This window comes from Ursus maritimus, unplaced genomic scaffold, assembly GCF_017311325.1.
Source record: "Ursus maritimus isolate PB19 unplaced genomic scaffold, ASM1731132v1 scaffold_8, whole genome shotgun sequence".
NCBI classification, from domain to species: Eukaryota; Metazoa; Chordata; class Mammalia; order Carnivora; family Ursidae; genus Ursus; species Ursus maritimus.
Window position 1 is genome coordinate 1,757,504 of NW_024426996.1, and position 12,890 is coordinate 1,770,393.

General features: G+C 38.2%; 1 protein-coding gene across 2 annotated transcripts in view; it reads left to right on the top strand.

Annotated features, from left to right (window-relative positions):
- PPP3CA (protein phosphatase 3 catalytic subunit alpha) overlaps nt 1–12,890 on the top strand; it is a 304,539-nt gene that overhangs the window by 189,626 nt on the left and 102,023 nt on the right. The gene's annotated exons all lie outside the window — the stretch shown is intronic.

A 12,890-nucleotide genomic window follows, 5' to 3' on the forward strand; every position in this document is an offset into this window, starting at 1 on the left:
ATTTAGCTAATATTCCCTTAAGTAATAATGAGGCATTTAGTGCACTGAAGGATTTATGTGCTTCCAAAGTGAGAACTTACAACAAAGAAATCATTTAAGCCGAACAATTCCTCATATTAGTCATGTAATTATTCCTTCTCTTAGAAGCCTAGGGCCAAATGGATCTGTTCCCAGGAGAAAGAAAGTATCTCTCCTGGCTGAACAAAGATTTGAGTATAAAAACTATCCACCCTCTCATCCATTGCTACCTCCCTGAATCTTGTAGTGCCTGCCCCTCCCGTGAGAAAGAAGAGTCTGTGAGGCAGCAAAAGCAGAAGGGACCTTGTGTCTTTCTAGAAGTCAAGCTGATGCCTAAGATGCAGAAAAAAATGCCCACCTGAGGTCTTCGAGGCTAAAAGAGCCCAATGCAGGTGTTCTGCACGTGTGAACTTGTCCATTCATTCATTCATTTCAGACATCCATCCACTCTTTTATCATCCGTTCAGTGTTGAGCATATGCGTCAAGCATGTGCTGAGCATGGCAAGCACTGTGCTATGTGTTAAACTTTCAGAGGAAAAAAATGAGATTTAGTTCTCTGCTTGAGATTAGCGAGGGGTGTGTGTGTGAGTGTGTGTGTGTGTTTTAACATAGCAGGTCGAATTAAATCTTAAAATAGTTCTTCTGGGAATGAATACTTTCTGAAATGGATTTACATTTGTTAAACTCAATGCCAAGTGGAACAAATGCAGTGCAGATTTAAAAAATCATACAACGGAAGCATTCAAGCAGTTGAAGAATCTCTCTTTGAAGGAAAGAAACCTAGCCAGAGTGAATCCAGGAGGACCAGGTAACCCTGGGGTAGGCCCCTACCAGCAACTTCTAAAATCCCGTCACTCTACATAGCTCTGTGGTAGGAGGTTGAATTTAAATGTTCTTACTAGGTCCTGTGGTTGTTAGCTGTACAGAAAGTATCTTTATTGTCCAGAGTGTAGCTTTAGAGTATTTCTCCCACCTGTTCTACTAGCCTGGGAAAAGAACCATTTCTAAATTCCTGTGCATTATAAGCCACATGGTGCTTGATCTGGGGGACTAATTTTAGCTTTGATCCTGTCTATAAGTTTTCTAGTTGGAATTATGTTACTGGGTATGGGACTTTGAGTTTGAAAATTTTCTTTTGTTTACCCACTGGTAGAGTCTCTGAAGTTTGTACAGAACAGCAAACACTATTTCAACATTGTGAACTTTTCCTTATTAACTCCTCGGACCATTTACAGTTCTTAAAGTACTCTGACCACAAAATAATTTGGAAAAGAAGGAAAGAACTATTTCTTCTTCAAAACTGGGAGGCAGGGAAGCAGCTTTCATGATACAGATGAAATACACAAGTAAATACGGTACTTCATAAAAAATTGAATTAGTCCCATTGTTAGGTAGAAAATTTCCTTTTTGTGACTTGCAATTTTTTTTTCTCTTTAAAGTGGCCATGAGCTTTATTTAATAATTTTTACCAAAGAGCAGCAGACAAGGCCATGCATGGCCCAAACTGTTCTAGTATTTAAAAATGAGCTGTGCTGGTAACTTGGAGACATGGCAGCCAGCGTGTCTGAGCACACGGTGATTCTCTTCAGTGTGGTTTTGAGAATATGATTCCGAGAATATGCTTGTCTTTGTTGATTTAAGCCAATCCAGAGGAGGTCATTGTAAAGGTAAAACATTCCTTTTTGTTAGCTAGGTGAGGTGTGGGTACTGTTTGGTTCTTCCAAATCAAGGAGAATGCCTAGTCGAGAACTAATAGGATCCTTAGTTTGGTTTTCTAATTGGAAGCCCTAATTAAGCTCAGACAAGATCTCTCTCTGTTGATGTTTTGACACTCTCTCTGTTGACCTGACTCTTTGTTCAGAGATCCTTTAGCAGCTAAACAAACAAATGTGGGGCGATGACTAGCATTTTATATTCCATGTGCCCAAGTTATAATTGTTATGCCACGAATGGACCGTATCTACAGATCTTTTGCTGTATGTGTGATGTTGAAATGAATGTTGTTTTTTTTTTAAATAAAGCAACATAATATCTTATTTCTCACTAATAGTTGAACTTAATAGGGGGTGCTCCTTTTAATTGGTACAATAACATGCTTTGTTTAGGTGCCATAGCGAGGAGAAGCCTGAATTCTTTCTTTCACATAATGCCTGCCTCCCTCAGACCCACGCACAGAGTTCTGCACGTACACGTCAGTCCCCTGCTCCTGCACAAAACCCTTCAATAGCTTCTCTGCGCCCTTTGGATAGAATCCAGACTCCTTATAGCCCCGAATAGGGCTGCTTTCTTCCCCAGCCTCCTCCGAGCTTTCCCCCCTTACTCTCCTTGCCATTGCCTTACTACATACTTTATATTACACAGAATTTGTTAAGCTCCACTTAAACCCAGATAAGACTTAAATGTCACTCCTGTGGGAACTCTTTCCTTATCCACAGAAGCATGCAGTCTTCTGACGTCACACTCTTTCCTTTGGTGAGACTGGCGCACTTAACTGTACTTTTAATAAAACATTCGGCGCCTATTATCTGTGTTCCCTTCTAGACTGAATGTTTATTCATTGCAAGGAATGGACTGTATCCATCTTTCTTTGTATGTCTCCCCGGTGTGTAATACTGTGCTAGCCCCATGGTCCGTTATCTTAAATATTTGCCGATTGATTGCTAAAGAGAAAAAGTGGTTTAAGTACTTACTACGTGATGGAGAAAACTGTTTCTAGTAGAAGTTAACTCTTGAGCTACATTTATGCAATGTATTTTCTTTTTTTTTTTTAATGAAAATGCTTCTTTTATTTTATTTTATTTTATTTATTTGACAGAGAGAGACAGGGAGAGAGGGAACATAAGAAAGGGGAGTGTGAGAGAGAGAAGTGGGCTTCCTGCCGAGCAGGGAGCCCAATGCAGGGCTTGATCCCAGGACCCTGGGATCATGACCTGAGCTGAAGGCAGACAATTAACAGCTGAGCCACCCAGGCACCCCTATGCAATGTATTTTCTGTTATATAATCTGGATTCACAATTCCTACTTTCTTTAAATTATAAGTAGTATTTACAACAGTACACTAGTATTGTAATATTCTCTGATTTATGAAGTAAAATAACTTCATTAAGCACCAACTACATTAGAATGTGATCATTAGACAGTCTGAACTAACAATTTTTAAAGATCTCTCATGGAAGGAAAAATCCTTTTTAAGCACCCAATAGCATTACAGGTGCGTTATTTTACTTTTCAACAATCGTGCTGGTAATTCTCAGTTATTCTTATCTATTCCTTCTACAGACCCATAACAACCTCTACTAATATATCTCATCCTAGATCGAAGTAGCATATGTATTTCTAAGTATTTAATTGCCTTTTTAAGTATCTAACTGATCATTGATCTGTCCAGTCAGTGTTTATTGAATGGAATAATGAATGAATGAATTACTTAATTAAAAAATTTGATACTAAGTTTAGCTTATGCATATTTATGAAGAAATATAAAATATTACCTCTAACTTCTAGAAATATTTGAAAAATATTTTTAAGGTTTGAATTTTCAACAACTCAAATGTTGCATTCTTCTAGTTATTCTGGATAAGGTCTTGCTATATTATATTCCCTGAATACTAGAATATTTGAATATATGTAGAAAAATATAAAACTTTGGCTTAGCTAAAGTTTGGGAATAATCTAGCTCTCCTTCCTTGGTATAGAAAATTGAGAGTAAGCATTTATGTGTAGAAATGCATCTGTTGAACCTCATCCAGATAAGTGGGGTAGGAGAGCATTTGGTCTGAACAGTATTGTTCAAGCTTTGTATTCAAATCCTAACTAAAGGTCACTGTCATGGTGCAGAGGTCTACAGTGAAGGAGCTCTCTACAGAAAGCTACTCATGTTAACAATAAAGTCACATCATTCCAAAGTCTTCTCGTGAATTTAATTTTGTGGTGTTGTAGTTAGGTATAAGCATGTCAGACTTCAACTGTAGAACTCTCTTTCTCTCTCTCTTTTTTAAATAAACCTCTGTTTACTACTTACAGCATATAGCATAATAGGCTAGACCCGGAAGATACACAAATGAAAAGGCATAATAACTCTTCCTAAGGACCAGGACTCTAGGAAACCTAAATGATTCCCCAAATATGTTGTATGCCATGATAAACTCCAAAAATTTAATGAAAAAGAAAATATTATGAGAATGGCAAAGTGGACATGATTAATGTGAATTTGTAGGAGCAGAGAATGCTCTATAGAGAAGATGGTAGTTGAAGGTTGAGTACTGTTTAACAAACAGGTCATGGGAGATAGAATATTCCAGGTAGAATAGAACCACTGGAGCAAATCACAGGGAATGTATTCAGGGAATGGGACCATCCAGTAATAACAAATTACAGGAGGTTGGCAAGTGTGAGAAGAGAGTTGAAGTTTACCTCCAGCAGAAATTCTTATCATTTAACTTCTGAAACTTTTCTTACCGAAGAGCTTATACTCTTGTTTCTTTTATGTTTCTGTGTTTTTCTCTTTAAACAAACTATTTTTAATTTTTTTCCAGAGCTTTGATGAAATTAAATTGATGCATTGTCTTTACTTATCTGCATTTACTCAGCTTGTGGTAACTATTTAGACTTTCTAATTTTGCTTCTTTACTGCTTTATTAGTTATGTAATAACATACATAGTGCTTTATTTAGCAGTTTCTTAACTTCAGTAAAAAGTACTTTGGTTCTAGTGAGTTAATGAAAAAGAATGATAGATCTCAACTGCTCTCTCAATCTTTAGCATTATATTCTAATAGTGATAATAATAGTTACATAGAGAGCTGTATTCTCAAAGTAATTTAATACATGTTCTCTCAATAACTAAATGAAAAAAAGCAGGGTAGGAGTTCACTTCATTTAGTGAATGAGAAACATGGAAACTAGAGGTTTTAAGTTGGTATAGAGCAGAACCAGCCTTAAATGTTGTTTTCTTTTTTTTTTAATTTAATTTTATTTTATTATTTTTTAAAGATTTTATTTATTTATTCGACAGAGATAGAGACAGCCAGCGAGAGAGGGAACACAAGCAGGGGGAGTGGGAGAGGAAGAAGCAGGCTCATAGCAGAAGAGCCTGATGTGGGGCTCGATACCATAACGCTAGGATCACGCCCTGAGCCGAAGGCAGATGCTTAACCGCTCTGCCACCCAGGCGCCCCTAAATGTTGTTTTCTGTCTCCCGGTTGAGCCCTTTCCACACTATACAAAGCTGCCCAGCACTTCCAAAATTTTGAAGCACATAGGACTCGACAGCTATCAGGGGTATAAAAACAGAACTTGGGCATATCTTCATATAGACCTAAAGAAGAACTCATTAACTTCTAGAACTGGCTGCCGAGTATAATATTTTGACCTTTGGATTTGAGTAACTATGGGCCTATTCTGAATCTTTTTACTTCCTGTGAAGTTCTGATGATCTTAGTCTTTCTATTCCAGTCTCTGTGTAGTGTAGTTATGGTGAAAATGTGTACATTATGCCCCTACTCTAAATAATAATACAGATGGGATAGCCTACAGGTCAAGAGCACAGACACTGCGGTCAGATGGCCTGCTTTCAAGTCCTGGGTCCGCCGTGAGTATTGTGACTTCGGGACCACTACTCTCTCTCTCCTAACCTTGGCTTACTTACCTTTACACTGAAGTAAGAGTTGTATGTGGGTAATAAGCTTATTGTGGAGTTGAAATGTGGTAGTCTACATAAAGACCTACTACAGGGTTTTGCACATTGCAAACTCAGTAACCTCGCCATAGTTAGAAACTGATCTAATGAGATAGCTGAAGTCTTAGGAGTACGGCTGACACTGCCATCCCAAGGTACTTAAGGTCTAAATTATACTTTATTAGCTGTGCCTGATAATTTGTCAGTGTTCGATATGCTTGAGGAATGTTTGAGGAATAAAAATGTTTGTGAAATTAAAATATTAGGATTCAGTTTCCTCTGCTCAGTTCTTAACTATTGATTAGAGAAAATCATGTCGGTCGAGGTAGAGAGGAACACACGATTGCTTGGATTTTTAATGCCTGACACTTCAACAGTATGAAAGACACAAGAGAAAGCAAAACAAATAAGCGTTGCCATTGGGTTGGTCCAGATTCCAAACTTGTAACTTCTAGCAAAAATCTTTCATTTTGGTTAATGTTTGACTTTCTTCTTTCCCTGAGGTTGAATTAACACAGGATTTCCAATGCTAATCTTTTAGTTACACAAGCTGAAGAATGAAACCAATTCCTTTTTAAAAAATTTCTGTTTAATTCATGCTTGGTTTATAAGCTGGGTATATCGGCGTAGTGTATCGGAAAGCAATATTTCCTAGAACAGGTAAAGAATGTAGGAAAGTGTGTGAAGCCAAAGTCAGTGTTCAGCCAGCATTGCAGCTTCATTCAGTGACCAACGCTGCTTTAAATGTGTGTTGCAACGCAGTAAAGGTCGATAGTGCTTTACACATACTGTGTTCAAAAATTGTTACACGTGGGTGCCTGGTGGCTCGGTCTGGTAAGCATCTGGGATCTGGTCCCAGATCGGGTTCCAGGCTCAGCAGGGAGTCTGCTCCTCCCTCTCCCCTTCCTCCCTCCGACTGTGTGCATGTGCTCTCTCTCACACAAAAATAAATAAATTTAAAAAAATTGTTATAGTCATTCCTAATTCAATTTTATCTATTTTTGTCTTAAATAACTTTTAGAACTTTTAACAATTTATATGTGCTTGTGGTTTCAAAGATATAAAATTGTAGCAGTTTCAATAGCAATATTTTCAAAAGTACCAATTTCTGAAAACCAACTTTTTCTTTACTTATTAAAATACAGCAAGATACTCAACAAGAGACACATTAAAAAAATTTATCTTTGTTCAGCAAGTCAATGTATTAGTGAAGAAGATAAGAGCCATTGCTATTGTAGGTTGCTTTTAAAAAATCTGAATATATTATGCTTAATTTTTTTCCTAATTATGAACTTGGTAACAGGATATCCTGAAAGAGTCACCAGCTTTACTTCTTTTAACAAATATGCACCACTTAAACAGTAATATGACACCTTTGTAAGAACCTTCCATCTTTACCTTTCAGAGAGACTTATCCTCTTTGTCTTCTCATGGTTCTGACGATGCATTTACCATCCGAGATGGAAGAAATTCCCAGACGCCGGGCTCCCTGGAATCATAGAAAGTGCTGTCAAAATCCAAACAGGTGGCAGTCCAGCTGCTTACTTGTTACCTTTAAAATGTGTATGCTAATTTGATTGGAATTCAGTCAACAGAACTAAATTAGTCATTCTGCCTTATGAGTATGATATGGAGAGATTAATAACTCTAAGAAAGCCATTATTTATAAATAGGAAAAATAAATTATGGTTATGCTTCTTTCCATGCTATCAGAAATTCCTGTTTGGAAACATAAATTAGTTATCACAATCAAGACATTTAATAAATTAACCAACAGGGTAACTAGGGCAACTGAGTTAAATGCTTAGAAATAATTCCACAGGAAAAAAAGAGCAACTATATAGTGTGACAGATTGTGTGATGGAATGAATGTTTGTATCCCCTGCCTTCCCAAATCTATATACTGTATCCGTAAGGCCCAATAGGATGGTATTTGGAGATGATACCTTTGGGAGGTAAGCTGAGTGAGATGAGGTCATGAGGGTGGGGCCCTTTTGATGAGATTAGTGGCCTTCTAAGAAGAAATGAGAGGTACCAAGTTAGCTGGTACCTTGATCTTGGACTTTCAGCCTCCAGAGCTGTGAAAAACAAATCTCTGTTGTTTGAGCCACCCAGTCTATAGTATTTTATTATGGAAACGCATGCTGAATAAGACAGATTGTAAATGGGAATACATAACATGATAAAGTTATTAAAAACTTGGCATTTAATTCAAGAAGTCTGATAATTCATAAATCATATTCATCTTTCTCAGCCCTTATTTCTATTTCCCATCTAGCCTCAAAGGGAACTTTTTTTTCCCAGATATATTTTAAAAATTCTGTATGACCTGTGTTTTTGGTATCATGATAAAATTTAACTCAGTGTATTTCAACAGTAGTGCTGCTTTTGATGTATCCTAGGGAAAAATGTTGTTCTTTTGTTTATATCTTGGATGACAAAGTTGAGGTAAACATCTTAAGAATAGGGTTTTATTGCCTGCAATATACCCAGAATCACTGAAATTACCTGATTGTGTCTATTTCAGGCAGAAACATGGAGCTTGGTAGAAGACACCAAGTTACTTAACTGACTAGATTTTGGAAATGTCCATCTGCCCTCATAAGGACTAAAGACCTGTGGCAACTTGGAAAGATAATTCAGTTACTTTTAATCTTGTAGTTTTTAAAATCAGAGTTTTTAAAATACTAGATATTTTATGGTACATGCTGTTATTAGCCACAATGGAAAAATAGCACAATATATGGATCTGTGATTTGAATCTGTAAGTGTGTGTGTGTGTGTGTGTGTGTGTGTGTGTGCGTGTGCATGTCTGTGCTTCTATAGTGTGTGGATGAAGAGTAGGAGAGTGTCAGGAGGAAAAAGGGGCAGTTATAACAAATGAATTGAGTGTATTACACTTTTAGAAGAATAGCTCTTGGAAAGAATCCAGATTGGTCCAGCTTCAAGTAGCCAAGGTAATAATATCTGTGAATTACCTGTATGCCAACATTCTTGTATTATGTTTCAGTGGACTCAGCTTTTTCTCCTCACTGTAATAGGAACTCTGTGTCTTTTTTTAGTTAGTGGCCTTTGATATTCTCAGATAAAAGGCATCCTTCTGAATTCTTTGATCATACACTACAGCATGCCAGTAAACTCTCACTCATGGCATCTTTGAATAATGCTCCTATTTTTCAAATCCATTTTAAATTATTTAATAATACAGTAATATTTTTACAGTGTAAAAGGAATTAAGCCAGAATATATATGCATGCTCTAAAGAAGAATTGAGGAATTGAGAAATTGTTGGCCAGAGAAGAAAAACTCCGAATTCTAAAATCTAGCACGTTATCAGTTTTTGACTCTTCACTGTATTTATTTAATTGCAGAGAGTCCAATGAATAGCCTGAGTTTGGGAGAAATCTGGGTTCAAGCCTTAGCCCCACTACCTACTAGCTGTATGCTCTGCACCAATAATTTAGGCTTTTTTGGGGGGGTTATTTATGTATGTATTTGAGAGAGAGAGAGCACCGTAGGGGGGACAGAGGGAGAGGGAGAGAAACAGACCCCTGCTGAGTGCAGAGCCCATCGCAGGACTCCAGGTGGGGCTTGATCTCAGGACCCTGAGATGATGACCTGAATTGAAATGACCAACCGAGCCACCCAGGTGCCTCTAATTACTATACTTTCTTTTTTTTTTTTTTTTTTTAAGATTTTATTTATTTATTTATTTAACACAGATAGAGACAGCCAGCGAGAGAGGGAACACAAGCAGGGGGAGTGGGAGAGGAAGAAGCAGGCTCCTAGCAGAGGAGCCTGATGTGGGGCTCGATCCCATAACGCTGGGATCACGCCCTGAGCCGAAGGCAGACGCTTAACCGCTGTGCCACCCAGGCGCCCCATAACTGTTCTGAATCACATTTCTTAGTTCATCCTTTGTAAACAGAGGATAACACTGACCTTTGGGGTTATTGTGAGGATTACGAATGACATGACTTATCTGGCACGTTGCCTGACATGCAGAGACACTTGGTAAATGGTGGTTCTGTTGAAGAGCTCTTACCCAATCTCAGCTACTCCTTGAGGTGTTTCTGGATGAGTCAGAAAAGATGGATTTCATGCTTTTAGGAACTTTGAAGAGAGCGGAGACTACAACACAGAAAATACATATATGTAGGTGAGAATATCCCAGTTTTAAATGTGAAAGGAGAAGAACTTCCTAAATTTGAACTCTCCTAAATTTAGATTCCTGACACTTAGATCTGGGTGAGGTAAAATGTTAAACATAGTTCAAACGGATATGATTGGCATTAACATAATATTCTTTTATGAATTTAAGTTCTTAGCTTATAAGCAAAATACTTTTATATATACTCATTACAGCCAGGATCTTCACATATTTTTTATAGTTTGTAGTATTGTGTGAACTTCAAAGAAATAGCATGTTATTGCTTTTTAAATATTTCATATTTTTTCTGCTTATTTACATGGATATTCCTATCATTTGGACAAATGATAAATGTTTTCCAGTAACATTTATAGTTAAATGTTAAGAGAAATGCTCAACGAATTTGGTAATATAATTTCCTTAAGGTAAGATTTTTTTCTATAATACTATTTAAATAGCAGCAGTTTTCACAATATGTGTGTCACAATCTGAGGCATGAAAACAATTTTTGTTTATCAATCCAGTCTTTTTGTAATTTAATGCAAAAGACTGAAATAAGAAAGAAAATGCGAGAGTTTATCATACAGAATAAAGGGAATATCTATAACATTTTTGTTTACTTGTACATAGGTATATTTGTAATGGTTTATGATGTCAAATATATTTCTAACCTTGGTTTGTGATCAAAGGATTTTAGAAAACACTGCCTACAGCACAAGCCCTTGCACAGAATTCCCATTGTTCAGAGAGATATGGCATAGGAAATACTATGAAAAAACTTTCCTTAAGCACGGATAGTCAACTTCAGGAACTATCTAGAAGTTGATTAAAGTCTACTAAGTAGAATATTCATTCTTCTGTTTAGTTGAGAAATAGTTATTGAGCATTTACATTTCTAGGATAAGCACAGAGTTGACAAACATGTGGTGTATGCCCTTAATAATGTCATAATCTACTAGAAGAGCCAGCATTTAAATAACTCTATTATAAAACATACGGTAAGGGTAAAATAAAAACTGTTCGTAAAGGATAGAGGATGCACAGTGAGTTGTTTATGGATACAGGTCACGAGGCGGTAACTTCTGACCCAGGTACTAAAGGACAAATAGGAGCTTACTGGGCATGTAAGGGGTCGATGGAGAGGGCATTTCAAGCAAAGGAATAATGAAGTCGAAGGAGGAGAGAGATGTTTAGCTTGGTATGGCTAGAAGACTATTAGGGCTGTGAGCAGATGCCAGGAATGAGGTCGGAGAGTTTGGCAGGGGAAGCCTCAGACACTAAGGATAAGTAGTTTAAACTTCCTTATGTACAGATACTCCAAGGGGAAATACTTGCCTAAATATGGTGTGTGTTATTATTATGTTTATTCATGTGGGCATTGCTCTGAAGATAGTAGTGGAGGGAGTGAGACCGAAGGCAGAAATCCAACTAAACTGACATGATGATGGTCCAGATGAAGCCCTGAATCAAGACAGAGGCAGTGGTACAGGCAGTGGAGGTCGAGAGGATGGGATTTAATGGAATTTTTAAGAGTTGGTGTCTGAAGAAGGAAGTGATGGGTAGAGAGGGAAATTTAGAATGGTTTTCAGCATTCTGGTTTATGTGACTAGATAGACAGTGATGCCCCATCCGAGATAGAATGTATGTATGGAAGACAATGGATTCATTTTCGAGAACACCTTATGTGATACCCAAGTAGAGTTAGCTGCTGTGTGGTCTGTTTCTTGGGGGTCAGCTGAGAGATCTGGTTTAGAGATACTGCTCTAGAGTTATTCAGTATATGGGCAGTGGTAAGATCATGAAAATGGATAGACTACGAAGGGGAAGCTAGTAGAGGGGTATTAACAAAGCTTCAGATAACGGCTGCATTTAAGGAACCATCAGAAGGAAAGGCATAGAGAAGTTTGGGAAGTATGGCTAGAAAAGTAAGTAGAAAACTGCTATAAATTCAATGTTTGTGTCCCACCACCCCCAAATTCATATGTTGAAACTTTCTCCTTTGTGGTAATGTTTGGAGGTGGAGCCTTGGGAGGTCATTAAGCCATGAGGGTGGAGCCCTCATGAGTGGGATTGGTGCCCTTATGAAAGAGATGTCAGAGGCTCTCTTGCCCCTTCTCCTGTGTGACGGCATAGATGGCTGTCTTTATGAGCCAGGAAATGGGCCCTCATCAGACACCAGATCTGCTGGTGGCTTAAATCTGCAGGCGTCTTGATCTTAGATTTCTCAACCTTCAGAACTGTGAAAAGTAAGTTTGGGTTATTTGCAAGTCACCTCATCTTGGTGTTCTGTTATAGCAGCCAGAACAGACTCAGATAAAACCCAAGAAGGATGCCATTACTGGAATTTGAGGAGAGAAAGGAAAGAATGTCTGCTGGGTTTGTCAGTTGGAGAGTAACTAGTGCTGTCTGTCCATAGAAGAGTGGCTCGGGACAAGGACATCCTTGTCACAGTGAATTGAGAGGGATTAGGGGTGAAGGAAGGGAACACATTCGTGTAGACCAGGTCAGTTAGTGTGACTGAGGAGAAAAACGTACAGCAGTGGGATGAGAAGATCACAGGGTTGAAGAGAGGCTTTTCAACCATCAAAGAGACTCAGGTGTTTATAGATAAAGTGAAAGAAACCAGTGGACAAGGAGAAATCAGAAATAAAAGAGGCAGAGTAAATCATTGATGGAGCGTGATCCCTGTGAAGTTAGGCATTGAAACATGGCAGGCTAATCAGCCTTAGGCAGAAGGAAAGACCAAAGGCCAGAGGGTGAGAAGACGGAATGGGTGAGGAAGGAACGTGTGGGGAGACAGAATGTGGTTGCCTGCTGGCTTTCTTTCTTCACTTATGAGGTAGAAATTGAATTACATGCTGAGAGTGAAGGCCTTCAGGAGGTCAAGAAAGCAGGAAATGGTATAGAAATGTCTGGATGGGGTGGCAGAATAGAGAAGTGAACAGAGGCCAGGTAAAAAAGTACAGTCAGATCAGTACTGGGCCGGGGCATGTAGTCAGAGACGTCTTGCACAGCCAAGCTCCAAGGGATGCCATGCCTCCCCAG